This window comes from Cottoperca gobio, chromosome 3 (genome assembly GCF_900634415.1).
Source record: "Cottoperca gobio chromosome 3, fCotGob3.1, whole genome shotgun sequence".
NCBI lineage: Eukaryota > Metazoa > Chordata > Actinopteri > Perciformes > Bovichtidae > Cottoperca > Cottoperca gobio.
In genome coordinates, this window is record NC_041357.1 from 10,231,207 (window position 1) to 10,253,259 (window position 22,053).

The following is a 22,053-nucleotide window of genomic DNA, read 5'->3' on the forward strand; positions in this document are numbered from 1 at the left end:
TCAGAAATTTGTAAATTGGAGATTCTCTAGAAATTGACACAAGCAGTCAAATAGCTTCTCTAGCTCTCCTCTTTATTTACCCGAAAATATCTACAAACGACATAATCAAAGTAAATTAAAAGCTGCCCTTCAACCATTTGCACCAGCTGCATGATTTTGGTCTCATTCAAAAGATAACTCTCTTATTGTTCTTGCAAAACAGTCAGAATGACTCTTCTGGCACTGAGTAATAGTGGTCTGAATACATTGAATGTGAAGAAAATAAATCTGAATTATTTTGTTAAAAAGATGCCTGAAGATGACTATAGCTGGTAGGTATGAGCTGGAAAACACAACAGGAACATAGTATCAAGTATTACCAAGTTCAGGTTTAAATTTCAGAACAAAAACACAACATATTAGGCAGGTTTTTCTAAGAGTATCACCAAACTGTGCAATTTGAAGATATTATAATATTTATTAATACAATATTATTTGTATTGCTCACAAATAACTATTGTATACCCATATTTCCCTGTTAGTAGTAATGACACAGAGTATGTGAAGTATAAACACATTTCTTGCAATATTTTTGTGGTTTTTTTGTATTTTTTTATGAACTTGAATATAATAAATACAGTTTTGCACATTTGTAAAAAATAAACCATCGAAGTAGCCTATCAAATCTTTCAGCGTTTTATTGGCTACATGATACGCCAGTCATCGGGAGACTCGGTTGCTATAGGCTCGGTCTGTAAACAAAAGAAGAGGGGCTGGCACTTCCTTATCAAGTTGACACTGATTGGATATTGATGGCTGTAGATAACGCATGGAAGCTCCGATTGGCTCAAATGAGGTGTCAATCGAACGCTTAGAGTCCGCTGCTTTTTGGGAAGCAGGCGCTCGGCGCTGCAGGCAGCGGAGAGTAACATTTTTACCTAGTATAATCAAAATATCTCACACATCGATCAGCTGATTTCAAAGATTGCAACAGCTGTTTATGGGCTTTTATGGACGTGACGATGTTGGCGATCAATACATTTTTTTACCGCAAAATGATCGTTTTGACCTTTGGCAATCAGTCCACACGATAAGAGGCTAGAGAAGAGTCACCACTCTGTTGATCTGGTTGAACTACAAAAACACAAAATGCACTTGTTGCCATACAATGGTGTCACAGTGTCCCCCCAATCTAGCAGAGTAGAATGACATTGCTCACGGCCTTGGTGTATTTTGACACATTTTGATAGAAAGGACCTTATTTAAGATTCCAGTCTTTTCCCTCATCTGATTGTCCGTCTTGTTTTTGGTTTGGTCTCAATAAGTGTTTTTCAGACCTAAATCTTGCAGCAAAAAGCGTGACTGCAAGATGTAATCTGGTTTTGCACAGCGAGATCCAGACACTGGCTATGTTGTTCTCAATAACGAGTATTTAAAAATAAATTCCAATTCATAAATATATGTTGCAAATGCAACTAAGGCTAAATTGATTTTCTTTCACACCTCTATTGCAGTTTTCACACCATTCAGAGTGTGACGGAATAGAAATGCAGAAAAACGTTTCACTTGTATTATTTCACCGGCAAGACAAAGCGAAGATACAAACTGCCGGTACAAGCAGCGCCGGGAACTCACTCCGACCATCAACTAGTCTTCTCTATGTGCCTTTCACTCATGAGCCACAGGTTACTCTGCTCCCTACTGGTGTGTGCAATACATGTGTTGTTTCCAGTTTCCACCCCTCTTTGCAACTGATCTAAAGTCTCACACCAATTTGCACCAAGTGTCAAGTGACACGGATGTAATCATAGAAACACAGACGCTGCCTGTACAGTTGCCTTTGCTTACATAGTGGAAGCATGGATAACACCTCACTTAGCATGTTGAATGAAATAAATTAGTAAGTAGTAGCATACTCATGTGCAGCTCACTGGAGTAACGCTGTCTGAATGGTGAGGTAAGATACAATGAGTAGGGATTTGCACAACAAAGACCCGATCTATCAGTGACTGGGGAGGCAGAGAATGTAGCAGTGGACTTCGAAGATGTGCAACAGGAGGGATAATTTAATTATTGAAAATCTTATGGGCTCCTTCCATTATTGTCCCCCACGGTGTTCAAGGTTAATTGTCATAAATTCAAGCCAATCTCCCACTAAAGCACAAGGGAGGGGACTAGAGGAGAGACGGCACACGAAAATTCAATTTTATTAGGATGATTGTGCATTCAAGCAATATTTTCCATTACGCATTGATTCTTCAGAGGAGACTACCGTCAGGCTGCTTTAAGGAGTTGCTCTAATGTTCTACTGCTTGTCCCCTCTTCTCCCTGACATCACAGAAAGTAGTAATAGACATTTGCTGGAGAACTATGTGTAAGTAAAAGGTAATATGAAATGTCTTCTGATCCGCATCCTAAACTGAGGCTCTTGGCTGTGAGATTAACAAAGGTGTTTAGCTTTGCAAAAGCGATGGAGATAGACGCAAGCCATTCCAGACATCAGCATGTTAGCGTGTCTCAGCCGTTTAGAGGATTGCTTGTGTAATGCTATCTGTATTCAGGGGATGAACACCCACTTTTACATCAGGGCAGAGAGAGAGGAGCAACAGTGACTTCAGCCAATATCTGTCGCTTTCCCTCTATCTTCCATTCAGTCATCCGCTTGTCGCTTTCATCCACTTAAAATCGTGACACAAGACCGGATATGTTAATTGGAGTAACAATTCACTCCGAATAAAATGAAAATGAAGGATAAAAGCGTTTGTGAATATGTAACATTAATTGCTACAAAACTGAACAATGATTGGCTTTTGATATAAAACCCTCTCTTGTTCCTTCTCATTTATGGAGTCAGCTCTCTCTCTGTGTTGAATCTAAAGCTGGAGCTGTATGTGTACATGTCCGTTTGGGAGTATACCTTAACTGGAAATGGAAATAATCGTTAGTGGCAACCCTTGTTCAGACTATTTTGTTATAAGTTGTGGATTTTCCCAACTGTTTTGGGCTAAAAACATATCAAATAGTTCAAATTGGTACAAATCTGTTGAGAAAATCCAGCAAGATCCTCCCACGAAGCAAGGACTCCTGAATTAGCATTTATCAGTTAATCAGTCCATACAGTAAACCAGGGTCCCTACAAAAACATATTCCAAATGTTTACGGTAAGAAAGCCGGTGACTTAGCCATCTCTTATAACAGAATTGCTCATTTTGGTCCATGTACATACACACCGAGACCTCCACGACAAGCAAATACAACTCTGCTGTTTCTCTGCTGCTCTTTGGGTCGAGGGGCAGGAGCGAAAAAGGTCTTACACTGTTCAGGAGTAGGGAAAGATGTGACACCTGACATCACTGTGATAGTAAAAGGTCCATAATGCAGATGCTGCTGCCATGCACAAATTGCTGTTACTTGTTCCTATATGAAGGAGTGTTTGTATGCCTGTTACAAAAGCTAAATGGGCCAAAGACCCAGACAAAGTAATGCTGTGAAATACATCTTTCTGGTGACACAGCAGTCACTTGCTGCAGTTTAGGAGACACTTGCTGCATTTTATTCTTCATTTTATGTCGGTGGCAGCTTTGGTGATAAATGATCATTCCTTTGTCCAAAAGAAATGGACAAGTCTTTTTAGTTCATCAGCGTCCCCTTTATCCTAAAGTGTTTTTCATCTTTGGCGGGCAATACCAATCTTCACTCTGCTTTTTGGCTTTCAGAAAAGTTATTTCAATGTATTTATCTGTTCCTTACATTTTTTGTGTAATCTGATTGTCTGTAGGTGGCATTCTTAGTGGTCTTTGTTCAGTGACGTTGCTGCCGCTGCTTATGCTAACTGCCCAGGTCTTTCTCTGTCTATTCCAAAAAAAGCTGCTGTTGCTGCTCCAAGAAAAGCAGAAGCATCATTTTCTGTGCTGAACAAGAGTTTTCGTTTCCAGAAGACCTACAGTACGACACTGAGTGCTTGCACAGCAAATGTTAAAGTTTTCATGACCTGGATATATGTTGAATCACTCTTCTATGGTATACATGTTTGATAGAGAACAGTAGATGTTTCTTTTTAGTTTCAATGTGTTCTACATTGGTAATCAGAGGCTGTTATTGACATTATAGTAGACTGCTTTGAGTTAAAAGGCAATTCATTTATAGATTAACATGCATGTGTGCGCAGGGTTTACATAGTTTAAGTATCTTTATGGGTCTGGTTGTGCATCTGTATTCTGGTGGGATTGTGGATTGATTCTCATACACTACCTGTCTTGTTTCATAAATGAGGAGCCTGAATAATAACTGCCACACACACACACAGACACACACACACACACACACACACACACACACACACACACACACACACACACACACACACACTCAAGCTACCCAGAGGAGGATTTTTAACTGTAGTCAACAGATAATAATTAAAAAATGAGAAGCTGGAGGTTATATCCATTGATCTGAACAACCTGCCAGAGAGACAATTAGTCTGTTGGTTGGAATCAGCAGGCACATCACAGACACACACATACTGTAGGATTATTTTGACTCCAACCTTTAGCACTGCTGTCAGAACAACGCCAAAACAAGCAACTTTGTTGTTCAAATATAGCTCAAACAAGCACCTCTATTTTCCCCACAGACTAAGCAGAGGGATGATCAGCACACCCTATTTTAGTTTGCTATTAATTGACATGACATTATTTTGGTCTCATAGCGTTTTCAGGATCAAATAAGCACGCCTGTTTGATTTTTTAATGGGGCATGACATAAATATTTGTGCACTGTAAAGTTTGTTTGCACATACCGAAATGTGTTCCTCAAAAATAGGTAAATATGCAAGGGTTACGTGTGATGTGATTATTAAATGTTTATCTTGACTTTTTGGTTTTTAATTAGCGATTTCCTCACATATACTGTATCATAAACAGGTTTGTTTGTTATTCATAGGTCATGTCGCGCATTTCCATATTTCTATTTTGGATTCATTCTCGTGTCAGAATGATGTCACCCTATGACATACTTAGTGCACTAGAAGTGTCCTGACCGCAAGTTGCACACTTTAAACAGGTAAACATGATTAATAAAAGCCTGGAGCATGAGTAGCCCTACTAAAGTATTGAAAAACAGTCCTCTTAAATATTGTACATAGAAAACCAGTCCATCATAGCTCTTTCCATTTTGGAGCAGGCCCTGATTTTAATTACTATACATGGTGAATTAGCTAATGAATAATGAATGGATTCCTCACACTAAGTGCTCTGACTGCTAATGCACTTGCAATTCTCTCACTCTTCTACCCTCTCACACACTGCCAATGTTGCTTTCTGATTCTGTCTTTTTTAGGGCCCTCTCCAAGTCTGATTAACACACAATCTCTTCCCACCTCTGCTTTTCTCGCTCTCACTCCGATTTGATTAGATTTCCCTCTGTAAGAAATTATTTAGAGATGTGAGTAGAGAATGAGACCGAGTTAGAGAAAGGCTCCAGGATAGAGCGAGACAGATAGTGGCTCTCTGGGGAGTGAGGGGAGAAGGAGATATAGGTGCTTCGAGGAAAGAGAGTGAAAAAGCTGGAGGATTAAGGACTAGTGGAGCTCCAGACATGGAGGGAGAGGGAGAGAGGGAGAGAGAGGGAGAGGGAGAGGGAGAAAGGGAGAGAGAACTCTATGTGTTCAGCGTGTATACCTTCAAATTCCATAGTTGAGATATAACAAAAACAAATATAGGTCTACAACTAGAGAGCAGGGAAGTTTGCGGTTCCTTACTTGAGCTGCTGCCCCTGCAACCCGACCCCGGATAAGCGGTAGACGATGGATGGATGGAACTAGATATATAGGAAAATACATGTATTGCATGCAGATAGGGAGAACTTTCTGATGCTCCCGACACATTCTGAGTGGATTCTTTTGCACGTTATCCCCATGTCTGCATCACTTTGTTTCTCCAGTCTCCTCCCACAGTTCGGAGACAGGCAGGTTAGAAGAAATGGAGACTCTAAAGTGCCTGTAGGTGTTAATGTGTGTGTCTATAGCCTATGTGTTAGCACTGTGATAGACTGGCGACCTGTCCAGGGGGGTTCTCACCCAGTGCATGATGGTAGAGGCTGCAGGCCCGAGGCAGTGAAGTGATATAGAACATGGATGGATGGATGGACTGTAATTGATGCATTTTTTTATATTTTTAATTATTTATAGTTGCCATAATCTATATTTTTATCAGAACAATTACCCAAATGACAACATCTAATGTGTCAGAGTCTGTCAGATAATTATTACTCAACTCTGCAGTTCCTATCCGCTCTACGGACCGTTTCAGCTCATTGTTTTCATTTTCCAGCCCACTGCTTTACTCTACTGTTAATTTTAACCACCCTCTTTAAAGGGATAGTTCAGATGTGTTTAAGTAGGGTTGTATGAGGTACTTATCCATAGTCAGTTTAATACTTGCAGATGGTGGTCGGCAAAAAACAACTGTACACTAGCTTCCCAGCACGACACAGCAGTTAGCGATTAGCTGGTGAACGTTGTGGAGCATTTAGCAGCTAAAGAGCCAGATATTATTATCAGGTGTTGGTGGGGACCAAAAAGAGCGGAGAGTTAATATTGGAATTAAATGTATCAGCTGTCAAGAAAAACAACTCCATTAAATGCAAAGTTTCTCCAAATCTGCTGGATGTATAAATAAACAGCTGTATTCTAATAACATCGCAACTTAAAAGGTGATATTATATTGGAGTTGTTTTCATAGCTTCTGTTTCAGCTGGGTTACGTATGTTTTAGGTAGGTTTTTTATTTAACCAATGTGCTGATTTTCAGATAGATTTAAAGATTACGTGTGCCCTTTATATAGTATAGTATCGGTTTAAAATAGCATAATCCATATATAGAATTTCTCCTGCATTATATGTATATAATAATGTATAATTCACAGTACAAAGTGCAAATGTGTGTACAAATACAAATAAATGGCTAGGGATTAAGTTACATGCTTGACTCGAACAACTATACATGAAAGGGAGAAAAGCAAGCTACACCAGATGCACATAATCAGCACTACATCAGCTGGATAGCTTTGCCTCAGGTTAACCAGGATAAATATAAACAGTATCAAACGGGTAAAGATAACCCAAGGTAATGTTAATTTGGGATTATAGCCCAAGCTTTACAGGTTAAAAGACATGTATGTGTACTGCAACATGATGTGCAGACCGTAGCATTTGATTTATGCCGATTAAGAACTGCAGCGTGATTCACAAAGGTTAGATTAATGTCAAAGATAAAATGAGTGTCTTAATTATCGTCACCATGCCAAGTAACATGCCCAGAGCAATGTATGTTAACTTTACATTATGACTAAAGTTAAAAGCATCACAATAGCATTTTAGAGCATCTTACTGTTGCAGGAGTTGTGGTAAAAATAGTTTACCCCATAAAAGTAGTGTATTGTGCAATAATTGCATCATCATTTTGTTTTACATCTTTTACAATCTTTTGAAATGGTCACTAATGAACAGAAATGAACATTTATTAGGATTCCAAAGACTGGACAAAGAGCACACTATAGTAAGACTTGTATGGTATACAACACACTAATGTAGGCCTCGTTGTCATGTAAAATAATGTGCTTTTGAAAAAAAAAAGAAGTCCACACACAAAAGAAACAGCAAACACCAAGGACAAACAAGGGCAAGCCAACAAGGAAATACATGTGTTAGGGGGATACCATTTTTGGCACAACACCAATCTTTTATAGCTTATTAGCATGCCAGCTGAGAGTTTTCCCCATGAACAAATAATGAAGGAAAAACAAGATGGACTACCTACTGTATGCTGTCAACACTGGCTACACACAATCAATCAGCCATCAGCAGTGAGAAAACCAACACAATCCCTTATAGCACAATCTCAGCTAGTCTGTTCGGCAGCCGGTTTGGTAGATAATAAAACATAATAAAGCGAGGTAATGATCATCATCATCAGTGTACACTCCAAAGTTAAAAAGGCACATAATGTTTGTGTTGCAACAAAACAACAAATCCCAGGCCCACCAAATGACCTTGCACGAGCACAATAACAATAATGCGACTCATGGTGATTTGTGATCCTCTTGGTAGATCTGAGGCTTTATGAGAGACTGTTTGTTACAGTGCACATCCATCTCATGCAAAATTGTTGACTGCCACTTGAATAATTGCAATTCCCCTGCTTTGATTTCTGACTGACTTTAAGACGGTGTCCCACCAAGCGTCATGCATTCACTGCTGAATTATCAAAGCAGATTAACAGAGAGAGAAAAGAAACGAGGAGAGGGAGAAATAAAAATCACACCACTGAGAAAATGTCTGCTCTACAGCTTTTCATTTATTGAGTCCAAATGTATTTGATGGTGGATATTTTTAAACAGACCTTAATCCTCTGCTCACCCTTTACCGTGAGGTAGATAATTATAGTAATCTGGTAGAAGGGAATTTAATTTCCAAGCTGTGAATCATTGCAGTGGGATGGGCTATTGCTTTATAAAAATGAATTTATAGTGTCCTGTCCTACAATTCTGACAGTTAGATGACTGCCTATATGCAACATGGAACATTGCTCAGGATCCACTTTATCGCAATTTAAAGAAACGTATTAGCACTAGTGGCACCAGATACCCATATTAAACCACATGGCAGGGATATACTTTAAGAGGCATTGAGAAGTACGCATTGTTCTTTTTGTTCTTCATAGAGGATTAAGTGAATAGATTGCCTTCGAAGTAAGACAATCTAATGGCGCTCTCTTAATATTCACTTCAAATAAGATACTACTTCTAGAAGCTTTGTGTCTTATGTTTGGAAGTTCTTTTGAAGATATCAAAGTAGGAGTTGTTTAAGATCCTTCCAATGTAGCCCCACAGGAAAGAGCTTGTAATGTACATGCAATTTGTGTCCTGCCCTTGAGCATGTCAGTGATTCCCCACTGACTCACCACCAGCTCCAGGGGAACTCTATGTGAAGATGACCCGGCACTCTGACCTGTCCCTGGAGGGACCCAAGTGGAAAGAGAGTTTCACTGCGGGGATCAATAGAAGTATCACACCCTTATCACATCATTCAAGCAATTTGGGAGAGAAGACTTTAGCATGCATTTATTCTTTGACCAAGATATGAAGGCTTCTATATGTGTGCAATTCTTACGCTGTGTGTGGAGCTCCTGCAGGATGAAATGTGATCGTAAGGTTAACAGTAACAGTTGGTAATTATTAGTTCCATCTTTGTCATATTACTTGTGTTTTTGGAATTGCGGCATATTAAAGAATCCACCTCCTTATGTTCTATGACAAAGCATAATGGCATATCGACTTTTCTCACTGCATTTACATTTTCAGGGCAATATTTAATGTTTTTTTTACGTTTGCATTAAGGTAATTATGTGTAAACAGCCTACTTATAGTCTCACAGGTGCACACTGTGTGCTTGTTAGACGAGACAGGCCAATTTATATGGTGAAGCCCATTAACTCTACAGAAGCTATGTTTCCTCACAGCTTTCATTATTGGATTTCATTTTTGTAAGACTCCAAAAGTGATTATGAGTGCTGGAGTCTGGCCTCAGAGTGGATACAGATCTGAACCCAACTAGACGTCTCAGCCCTAGTAATCCCTCACTGTTGCATCAGAACAGAAAATGTTTTACTTTTTTTTTTACTTATTTAAATTAATTTTGCTCACCATAACATATTAATGCTTTCAATCAGGAGTACCGTGTCAGCTAAGGCAAGTCAGGAAGAGCATCCTATTTCTGTTTCTGTGCTTTTTACGATTGTCTCTCCAAAATAAAGATATTATTAGTTGACTCGCTGTGACATTTGGTCAAGTTAAGTAAAAACCCAGTCAAGCCAAGAAGCTTATAGCAAGGTTGGCTTAAAATTGGCATTTGTAGCTTTCACATGATTTGTTTTTTTTTCATTTTGGATTAGGAGAAAAGTAGGCAAAATATCGAATATCTTCAGCCTTCATCTCTTTGGTCTTGCTACATGTTTGGATGTATTGATTTGTGTGTGTGTGTGTGTGTGTGTGTGTGTGTGTGTGTGTGTGTGTGTGTGTGTGTGTGTGTGTGTGTGTGTGTGCACATACTTCTGTTTTTATTTTACCAACCATAAAGACTGAAATAAAGCCCTCTGTTTTAGTAACAGTAACTACTGCTATAATGTAATCTATTTTAAAGCCACAATAATAACTTTACAAATCTTACAGTACCCTAATGCTATATAAGCTAAAGCTGTTTTACCATCACCTACCTTTTTACCAGACACTCTCAATTTATGTTACTATAATTATCCATTAGGTGTATAGCCTGAATATTATTCAGATTCACACATCTATTCTGTGTTTCTGATATTGTGTGAGACTTTGTCAACACCAATCTACATTCTAACTGTGTGACTGCATACATAGTCTCAGCATTGCACGTATTAGTGACGTGTGAATGACTTCTCACACACTCATATCTACAGGGCAAAATCCAGAGAAAGGATTTCCAATGAGACAGTGGCATATTGGTGGGCAGCAATCTTAAACAAAAGAACAAAAGACTGCACCACGTATGGTGCCATCCGTTGTCAGTATCCTGTCACCCCACGATGTGAACACAAAAGCTCCAGAGAGAACTGCCTCCAACTTCTCCTATTCAGTCAATTTGCAAACTAGAATGGCCGGAATTCATTGGCAAATAGCTGTGACTGAACAGGGGACACTCCAGTGAGCTAATCCCTTCGAGCACTCTGCATTTTTGCAGAGAGCGGCAACTTGCCAAGATGGCCATTGAAGCTACATTGCTATTGTGTCATTTTTAATGCAACACTGTTGTCTTTCTCAACACTAACAATGACGGACAGCATTTTGGCCTTTTGGAGGTATTTCCACTGCACCAGTGGTAGGCCACAGGATGGGAGGAATCTAAATAGCTCCTACTAATTGTGAACTAAAATAGTTAATATCTATGGCCATGAAAATGTGAAATGGACGTTTTATGTGAAGAAAACACAAATCCGTGGCCACATTTGCATCTTGTGAACCCTAAAGAAATTCAATATGTTATTAATACATTTTGAGAGGTTTTACTGATTTAACTAATTGAGATTTGAAACCCTCTTTTTAATGATCACACAGCACACACAGTGAAATTTGTTCCCTGCTTTTAACCCATCCTAGTACCAGGAGTCTAGTACTAGTACTAGTACTAGTTTAAAAAGGTGGGCAGCTCATAGGACAGCACCTGGGGAGCAATGTGAGTGAGGGTGGAAGGGGGATGTCCAGTGCCTTGCTCAAGGGCACCCCGACAGGGCCAGAGATAAACTGGGACCTCTCCAAGAAGCAGTCACACTCCATTTTGTTTATAACAGGTCGGTGACTTGAACCATCAACCCTACGGCTCACAGTCCAAGCCCCTACTGACTGAGCCACTGCCAGTCAAATGAACAAATTAACAAATGCCGGACTGATGAAGCATAAAATGAATCAAGGGCATCACTGTGATGTGGAACCTTTTTAGTTAAATATTTAATAATTCATCTTTAGAACAAAATGAGTGCCACAAGTTCATTCAGATTTATTTTGCAGGCAGTACAACATTGGTTCTCAGCGGCATACAGCTCACTCACTTCCCCAATCACACACATCCTCTGCTAGAGCAGTGATTTGTTTAACTACTGTAAGAAGGCAGCTCATGGGGTCTGTGCAGCTCATTATTCTGCTACTGCTGCTGGGTGTGTGTACTCACCTACCTAAACCTGGGCTGCCATCTGCTTTTTTTGCACTGCATGTGTCTCCACAGTTTTCTGATCATGAAAGCCAAAACGCTATGCAGTGAGAACATTAGTTTATATCTGTGCAACCAATCACCAACGTTGTCCCCTGTGCCATGACTCAAGCTAACATACTTCACTGTGCCATCTTTTCATTTGGTATCAGTCACCCTCAATTCTGCGACGATGCCCTTCCACCTATCGGCCGATCTTGCAGATCTCTTTTTTAGGAACGCAGTCATGGGAAGCAGATTGGTGGGCTAGACAAGTGACACGAATACTAAGAGCGCCCTCGCATTCAGTCAGTCTGCCACCCTGTCTTAATCCCTTTGCAGAGACCAGACAGAGCCTTGGCAGAGTGTATTTGAACATGGAGGTCCCTGCAGATTATTTAGCCCATGCAATTATCATAATGGAGGCAGCATACGGTAATACATGAATAGAAATTGAATTATCACTTGAAAGGTGTCTCTTTACTCTCTCGCTCTCCCTCTTTCCAGTATTGACACAAGCTAAGCAACCTTCCTATACTTGCCTCACTTTAGAGCACATGAAAGAAAATACAAGAACTCAAAACGTTCTACAATGTGAAACTGTTTAACACCATTAGACAAAACGTAATACAAGTGCACTTTATGCAGCTCTCTACCAACTCAACATGGTTTAAGGTTACTTCTAGAATTGACAGATGTGTAATGTCTTCCCTTTCTCTTACCCTTGTCACGATTTAAAGTTGCATTGTTTTTTATTTAGTTTTGAGTTAGTCATGTATTTTATTTGAATCATTACAGAACCTTTTACACAGTAGTTTGATATCAGAAATTATTTTAACATTCTGTAAAAATTCTGCAAAGTTTTCCACTGACTACTTAGCTTTTCTCCTTCTTCTTCAAAGTTATGTCTGATAGGAAATTAAAATGTGTCTATAGGTTTTTGTTCTCATGGTGCTTGTCTGTCTGAACATAATTCCAGATGGCAGTTTGATTGCTCTCCATTTCGCCTTTTCTTTTCATTTAAACTCGTTCCATCACAGACGGGACAAAATGAGCCTGGTCATCAAAAATTGTGACGATTTTTTATAATACGATCGGGCCATCTGGAAGCGCTGCTGCCCTGAGAGGACGTAGGAGGTTAAGCTCAGGTCCAAAGGTCGACTGCACCACCTTTTTTCTCATAGTTCATGATGAAGAGACCTAGATTTTGGGCTGCTCTCTTTTGTTGGTCAGGGAAAATAATTTTTTATTGCTAGATATATTTTTATCTCACATCAGTTCAGCAATGGCAACAATTTAGGTAATGAATCAGCAGGAGTACTTTCAGTGAACTGGGTGGACCCCTATAAACCTTCAAAGGATAAGTGGGTGTGAAGAATTGATGGCTGGATGGGTTTTCTATATATACACACTACTGTTTATTACTGATCCACTACCTTTATTGGGCTTTGAACTTTCTGAGCATAAACCCACATGTCATCCTAAAGCTTAATTAATACTTTCTATTTAAAGTAATATTAAGTAAAATGATGTAAAATGAAATAGTGCAGATATCACTGTGTAGTGTAAGCCAACCCTGCAAGTTGTGTAAAGCTTTTTAAGTCTCTTTTGGCTCATTGTTTATTATTTTATGGCCTGCATACAGTATGTGTTGCCAGGTTGAGTCAATGTATCAGTCAGCTTGTATTCATGTTTTTGTTCCCCCAAAAATCGATTAATGCAGGTTTAAAATGAAAGGAGCCAATAGAGCTTGTATGCGAAAGCATTCAGAAGACAGAATTGCATTGTGCGGTATTCTGTTGTTCTTTTACAATGTTTTATTGAACCCTCCAAAAGTACTAAGAATTGTTTAAAAAGGTATTTGGAATTCAAACCCATTCTGGCTCTGGGATCAAGTGAGAGCAACTCATTAAACACTTTTGGTTTGGTCAGCTTTATTAAATCTGGAGTGTCCCTGCAGTCATCATAGCATCCTGTTCCCTATAGCTTAGAGTCCCATTCCACCTTTGCCTGACCCCGTTGGCAGCCATCCATTCATGAAGCACTTTATTTCCACACACATGAGAAAAAACACAATTCAGCTTATCCTACTAGTATGACCTTCCTTATATGTTGGGTTATTTTCCACTTCATGTCTGCAGCCGTCTTTCAACAAGAAGTTATAGGATGCATTCCCCGTGCAATCAGGATGATGATACCTGGAATCCACTGAAAATAAAACATTGTGTCTCCAGACAGTTGTACTTCAGTAATTTTGTAAGGATGTTCGAGTTACTTTCATTACCTTGAAAGATGAAATGTTGTGGCTGCTGTCAGTTGTACTTTGAATGATCAGATTGAAGCCACAGAAATGGTTTCAATTTGGTTCTATTCAGAGCTGAAATAATTGACTCATCCCACTCAGTAAAGTAATATTCCACACAGGGTGTAGCTAAAAAACACCAAAATGTGGTTGGCAACGTCCTTTTTTGTGACCTATAATAAAGTGCACTGCAGCAGTGGCCTTTAAAGGGCCTACGAAATTATATTGTGTCAGTGTTATTGGCCTTGGTATATGATAGAGGTTGCATTTCTATTGTGAAATGTGTCATATATATTTTTTTAATATTGATGTATTCTTAATAAATCACGATCATAACAGCATAAAAATGACTTCCGCTAACAACAATCGATCGCTGCGCCGAGAGCATGCACTTCGGCAATGTTCGGGCGATGATGTCACAAGTAGAACACAGCTGCCACCAGTGTTTGTCTGCGTTGAAGCGTCCAGCAAAGACTGCTGTCAATTATTACGAGAAAGAACGGACAACAATCGCTCGTCAAGGATAATTGTGAAGCGATGTGTTGTATGGGGATGTGGGGCCGTCTCCAAATCTAGCTTTCTGTCGCCAAAAGATGATAAAATGTCGTGTTTATGGACAAGACAAGTGCGTCAATGAAACCGACGATTTGTGGGCAGCACTTTGAGAGATCGTGTTTCGAACAAACTATGCTCGCCAAGGAAATGAGATTCAAACAGAATTTAAAACTGAACGCAGATGCTGTGCCTACAATACTGCCGAGACCCCAGCCAGCACAAGCCAGCACGCCGACTCAAACACGTCCGCCGGTGCAGAGTCCTCCACCAAAGAGACGACGAAATGCATTTGCCAAAAGGGAGAGAGCAAAGGTATTGTTTAATGTATTTATTGTTTCAAGCATAAAGCCATTATCGGTCTAGGCCTACTGTATGTAACGAGTTTACACCAGGCCCTAGCCGATGTGTATTATTGTTTGTAGTATTAATAACTTTAGCTAATTACACTTCATTAGCTTAATTAAGTATATATTCAATGTTTCAACAGGCTTCCCCATTTTATTCTGTAGTTTGAGCAAAAGCTTGAGTCTATTTAACTTTTAATTATCACACTATTATTACAGAGGTGTTGAAACATTGGTGAATGAAGCCACTGACAGAACTGAGGATACCTGTATGATCAGCGACCATCTATTGGACATCCACACTGTGGAGGAAGCTGTGTGTACAGCAGTAAGTATACAGACTGTACGTCATCTGCACATTACAGTTGTAGTACCAGTAGACCTGCACATGACGTGTTAAAAATACAATGTATAGCATCACCACATGCATGTACATAATTCATATATTTGTTTAATTTGTTGAATTCATTGCTCTCTCAATCAATTCAACCACATCTTTTATTATGAATGTTATTAGATATTTTCCTTACGCAGACATGTATAAACATGCAATACAATATCAAGCTGGTTTGATGGATGTATTAGTAAAGTTGTGTTTTGTACATTTCAGACATGTCAAAATGAAATTGCTGTGCAGACGGATCCCCCTCCACGAACACACCACAAGTCCATGCAGGCGCGACCACGTGTCAGGTCAGCTGGACTGCAAGTTCTAATCCATGTTGTTTGTTCCAAAGGTCAGCATCATAATATATATATATATATATATATATATATATATATATATATATATACATACATGCATACATATATATTATATATAATGCTTGATTGTAAAACATATTTTTTGCAGAGTATGTTACTGAACTCTTGACCGAGACTCTACGCTTTGTGCCAAGACAATGTTGATGAGGAACCTTTCGAAGTCCCAGCTCCACTCAGCAGTCGGTGGAAGAACCAAACAAGAGGGATGCTGTTGTGCTGTATAGAAGTAGATTCGATCATTAAACTGACATTGTGTTTTGTTATTGACTCTAATAAAGTGCTGATACTTGAACGACGTGTAGTTGTCAGATGGAAACGTAGCACAGATCTTTTGAATGGCACATGATGGCAGTCTGTGGTTCTTACCAAGTATTCCCCAGCAGAATCTCACCAGCTGGCGGTATGCCATATAGTGATACATTCTGTAAAATACAAGATAATACATGTCAATGGTAATCACTTCAACCTTATTTGCTTATTTATCTATGTATTCTGTAACTTTGCCAGAGTGATCATTCAACTTCCCAAAAATACATCAACGTTTCTGAGCTCTACACATTACACAAGTAACTTCCTCATTACGTGGCTGATCACCTGCTTGTTGTCTGTCCCTATTCGAATACCTTTGGTAGGCTGTCTGCAACACCCAAACATCCAGACACTTTGATTTGAATCCTGGGCGATCTGTTATGCAGGTTATGTTTGCACCATGTCCCTCATATTCATTGAGTTCCTCCATGACATCCTTTTCTTGGCAGCAGCTCTTCAATTGCTTCAATAATTGTACAGTTTTCACATGTACACCTAAATGTACAAAAGAAGAGTGGTAAGGACATGTACACAATATGCAATATCCAGAATAAAGACCAATATTAACGTCATCTTAATTTCATATCTATTCATATATGTTTGACGACAGGCTCATAAGCAGCTCTTAAACCTGTTATGGTCGTACGGAGGTCGGATCTATCTAGTAGCAACTTTTTATCCGTTTCACGTAATTCTCGTAAAGTTACGACATCGTAACTTCCATGAACATCCATGAAGTGTTCCGGCTACTATAGGCTATAGTGACGTCTATATACATATATGTATATACATATATGTATACATATATATATATATATATATATATATATATATATATATATACATATATGTATATATATATATATATATATATATATATATATATATATATATGTATGTATGTATGTATGTATGTATGTATGTATGTATGTATATATATGTATATATATATATATATATATATATATATATATATATATGTATATGTATGTATATGTATATATATATATATATGTATATGTATATATATGTATATGTATATGTATATATATGTATATATATATATGTATATATATGTATATATATGTATATATATATATGTATATATATATGTATATGTATATGTATGTATATATGTATATATATATATGTATATATATATATATATATATATATATATGTATAATAAACTACTCTTCTTGAAGGTGCAACGAGTCTATTGACGACTCACTGTCACTCGATTCTGTGGAAATATCCGAGTCAGAGTCTGACACTTCTTCCGTGCTGTCTGTGTCTTCAACTGGTGGACTGTGTTCTACTTGTGACGTCAGAACACGGCGTCAGGTGTTTCCGGTAGCGGCAATGTAAACATCGGTGGTCGACATACTAAATCGTGATTTATTAAATACTGCGATCATTGTGTCATAAATAACACATCATCTTACACCACAAATAGCATTTATTATCATCAGTAGAAATTCATGTTTATCATTTCGTAGGCCCTTTATATCTTTTCACCAGAGCAAAGAAAGATGCATTGCCACTAAATGTGACATATTTTGTGACATGTGACATCAAAAATCTTTTGTTTCAAAGCATCAATCCTACAACTGCGAACCAAAGCAGATGATAAAGAAAAGGCCAATTAAAAAATATATATCCGGCATATCCATATAGTAACAGCTGGAGGAAATTACAGATATAATCATACCATAACCACTAACATGACGTTATACCAAGCCTTATGATGCAAATGACAGCTGCAGTAGGGCCTGTAGCCTAAATCGTGGACCACTGGTGGGCATGAGATCACCATCTAGATGGCCGCAGTGGTACTGCCAAATGGGTAGATTAAATAAAGAAATATATTTTGTGGTAATATACAAAGCTAGTTCATTGTATGTCTAAATCTGCTCAAGAATTCACATAAAGGAAAAACGTCAAATGTGAATGCATAATTAAAATATCACCTCGCTAATTACATCACATCATTAGGTAGAGAAAAATGTGTTTTGCCGCAAACGTTCCCTCCGATGCTGTGACACAAAATTGATTGTTTTTCAAAAGGAAAAGTGATTTGGGAGAGAGCCAGTAAAACCTGAGTACATAAAATGTGGATTCTTAATGGGTCTTAATAAGCAGAATATTTATTTTGGTCATTACAGCTGACAGAGGCATAACACATATTTACAGCCCAGATCATTTTTTCTCATGTTATGTTTGTTTTTTTCTCCATGTATTTGGGAAGTTGACATTTTTTAACAATCAGAAGGGGGTCTTAAGTTACAAAAGGTTTAGAACCCCTGGTCTAAATAGCCTCAACGTACCCTAGTTACAAGTATACTTTAGAAATGGCTGCAGCAAGAAAGCCAGTGAAGATTGCTAAAACAATATATGTTGCATAACACCTTCCCAAAAGAATAAGAAATGTTCAAGAAAATACACAATTTCTGCCGTTCTAAACTTGGCCTGACAATGAAAGGGCCATCATGATTGTTCCTGTTAAAATAAAAAAGTTTGGCTGATAAGTCAGCAGCACCCAACAGCCTGCTAGATGTATTTCCCTAAATGCCCAGACACACCAAACTGATATCTTGTGGCACCCACCAGACATTGGTGTGCCAGGGCCTTAACATCAGCACTCTGCGTGCTGAGGCAGAGATGGGGGAGGGGAATTGCCTTTTTTTCCAGGTGGACGAGCCGGGGAGTGAAGCACTCTCACTCTGAATGTCAGGATGAGACAGCAGCTTGTAATGGTGGGCCGTAGTGCAAGATTTTCAAACCGCCAACCTCAAAAAGTCAGACCTGAAGCAAAGTCTATAACATGTCATTATAGAGCCATGGGTGACGTGTATTGTGTCTTTTATCTGACCAACAGTCATTCAACCAAAAAAAGAAAATCCTAACTTTTGAGAAGCAGAAGCAGAAACCAGAAAATGTCTGTAGACAGGTCTTGTAAAAACCCAGATGGCTTGTGAGGTTACAACATCAGCACAAGGTTAAAACAAGACACGCAACAAACGTATGCAAATGTGATGAATCAGTAGTCTGCTGAATGAATTAGCAAGACGACATTCAGTTCAACAGACAGCCCTCCAAGTGGCCACAGGCTTCTTTCTCCATCCTGATGAGAGAATTGCTTTCATATACCTTCATATTTTACCCACTCTATCATGTCCACACTCTTTCTAGTGACTGAGTCATTATAATATATTGTTACATGTATTATAGGAATATGAAGAACTATTTATTTTCTGAGATGTAGGAGGTGAAAAGGATTTGTGATTCCTGAGGGAATATTAAGCCAGAGTGTTAAAAGCAATTTTTCCAGGATGTGAAGTGTCAATGGCATTGGGCATTAACTGTGATAATATCAGTATTATAATGATGTGCCATACATGAGATAAGCATGCTTACTGCATGCTAACATGTGACTTTAATTATCTGATTGTAAAAGTGCAAATTGAGATGTTTGTCACTTTGTCTGTTTGTTAGAATAATCTTATTGTTGACAAAACAGTCCAAATCCCCTCTATGAACTCCGAGGGGAAATGTTTAATATGCCAACAAGCTAAGACAAACATCAAAATCAAAATGTGACTGCAAAGCAAATGTTCAATAATGCAACATTTCTTGTTACGATTCATCCTCATAGATGTATTATCTTCCTGAATTGTGTGGAGCAGTGTTAACACATTTCTTCTCGTATTCATACCATGAGACTATGACACAGAGTTTCTTGTTTTTGGTGGCGTTACCCTTAATTGTTGTGTAGTTATTTTCATCATAGACTGCCAAGCTTGCTTCCCTGGTGTTTGAGAATGACCAAGTGAACACAGTTGGCTAGTTTGAGTTAAATGTTGTTGCTTGCAGTGCACAGCACTGACAAGACTGTAATCATCGGACATTGTGGTCTAAGTGCTCTAAAATACTTACTTTATATAATAGTATCTTTGCTATGCACGTTCTGATTGAGACATAAGTTAGCCCTGCACTTTTCCAACAAAATCATTAGAACAAACAAATTTGGCAAATCACAGTTGTGTCAGACATAATGCCAGTGGCTGCTGGTGCAGGAGCAGACACGTAAGGTTTTATGTTGCTGGCAGGATTTTTAGATATAAGCAGCTACTGCTTTCAGTGGCTATGAATACATGTTGAGCGTGCATAGATTGAATTAATCCACTCAGTGTTGCACCAACAAAGAGAGAAAGTATGTTTGAAGCATTTTATTTTCTTCTGCAATCCTTTTATTTAAAGAGGCATTCTGTGCTGATAAAATGCATTCAAATGATATGTATTATGAAGAAGGCATGTGGCCAGAGCTATAATTACTCTATGAGTGGTAGATCATCATGCTTTTTTTGACAGCCAATATCCTCCATCAGTGTGTTAGCTATGTCTGACATTTGCTTCTCTTAGGTGGTAACGCAGGGTTGTTGTAATTCCAGCCAGACAAAATGAGCTCCTGCCAGTGGGAGGCCTCATTCGATACGATTCCCCAGTAGAGGCTCGTCTCTCCACAGTCTCCCTACACCACGGCTGGCGTAGCAGACTGGCCTGTGCAAAACCAAGCCAGGCTCATTTCTACTGATTAAGCCAGCCACTCATCTTCACTGGAGAACATTTCCGTCTCAGTTAACAATTTTTACAGTTTAGAAAACACCTGTCATAATATACTCGTTTCTTCCTGCGAGTGGGTTGATGAAAAGAGATGATTAACAGAGTTGGAAGAGTTGGAAAGAGACAAAGAGAATACTTAAACGTAAGGACTCAGTAGGCAAGGTTTATGTTTCTTGCAGTCAAGAGTGCTTTGTTCTTGGCAAAGACACTAACAGTACTGAAGAATGGTGCCTGGATCACTTAATAACACAGCTTGACACAATGCTGTCATTTTTTATAATTTCACAGCATATATGATATGTTAAGAATACATGTATTGATTTATATGTAGGTTACCATCTTTGTGGGCATGAGATAATAAGGTGTGATAGCAAGACATTAACACTGCTGCGTGGAAGTGGGAGCTACAGACTGCGCTGTACGTATGTGTATAAATGTCTTGGTCTATTTTTATCTTGAGCACACTCAGGCATATACTTAGACACTTTGGCTCAATGGACTAATCTAATTTAATTCAATCTAATCCAAGATAACGGAGTAACGAGTTTCTTGTTAGTCACTTGATTTAAGGGAGATAATAAATGATGCTATAGTTATACAAGGGCAATATCAGTCCTATTCACACTCTTTGTGAGGGATTTTCGTGTGAATGAGGAATACAAAAATCTATTAAAACAACATTAATCATGAATCAATGAAAAGGCTATTTATGAAAACCCAGGAAATCACAGAAACATTTCAAAGGCGATAAAAAATAATAAAATAAAAAATATAGATAGTAACACATAAGCTTCATCATTTTGTCACTTGAAAACATTTATCAATTATTTTAATATATTACTGTGTTTTATATCACAATATGATCCATAGCACAATTTCAAGCAATAAAAGAGGAACTTCCTATTTTTTTTGCCAGTGTAAGCATGCATTTCAAAGGTTACATTGCTTTTAGCTTGGACACATTCTGTACATATTTCTCATTGACACTAAAATTCTCTTTGTTTGTGACAGTGCCTTACAAGTAATATCAGTATTAGAAAGAGTTGGACAGTCTGAAGAGATCTCGTTTTTTATGTTTTGTCTCCAGTCTGGAAATCTGGGACAATGCATGTTTAGAGAGCTAACAAAAAGCTTGTTATATTCCATGTATAGGCTGTATGTGACAATTAACTGAAGCTGTTAATTAATCTTGCTCTCATTCTTTCAACATTTTAAACACACTGTACTGTATAAGTACATTAGGGCTGCAAGTAACGATTTTTTCCATTATCTATTAATATGTTTAAGATTTTCTTTATGAATCATTCTGACTATCATAACATATCATATTATAATTTCCCAGAGCTCCGAGTTGCAGCACTAAAGAAAATATATTTTATTGAGCCATTGCTATAATTCACTGTAAAC

General features: G+C 38.4%; 1 protein-coding gene across 1 annotated transcript in view; it reads left to right on the forward strand.

Annotated features, from left to right (window-relative positions):
- The window catches only part of lrrc4cb (leucine rich repeat containing 4C, genome duplicate b), a 42,120-nt gene that overhangs the window by 13,208 nt on the left and 6,859 nt on the right, over window positions 1-22,053 (forward strand). The gene's annotated exons all lie outside the window — the stretch shown is intronic.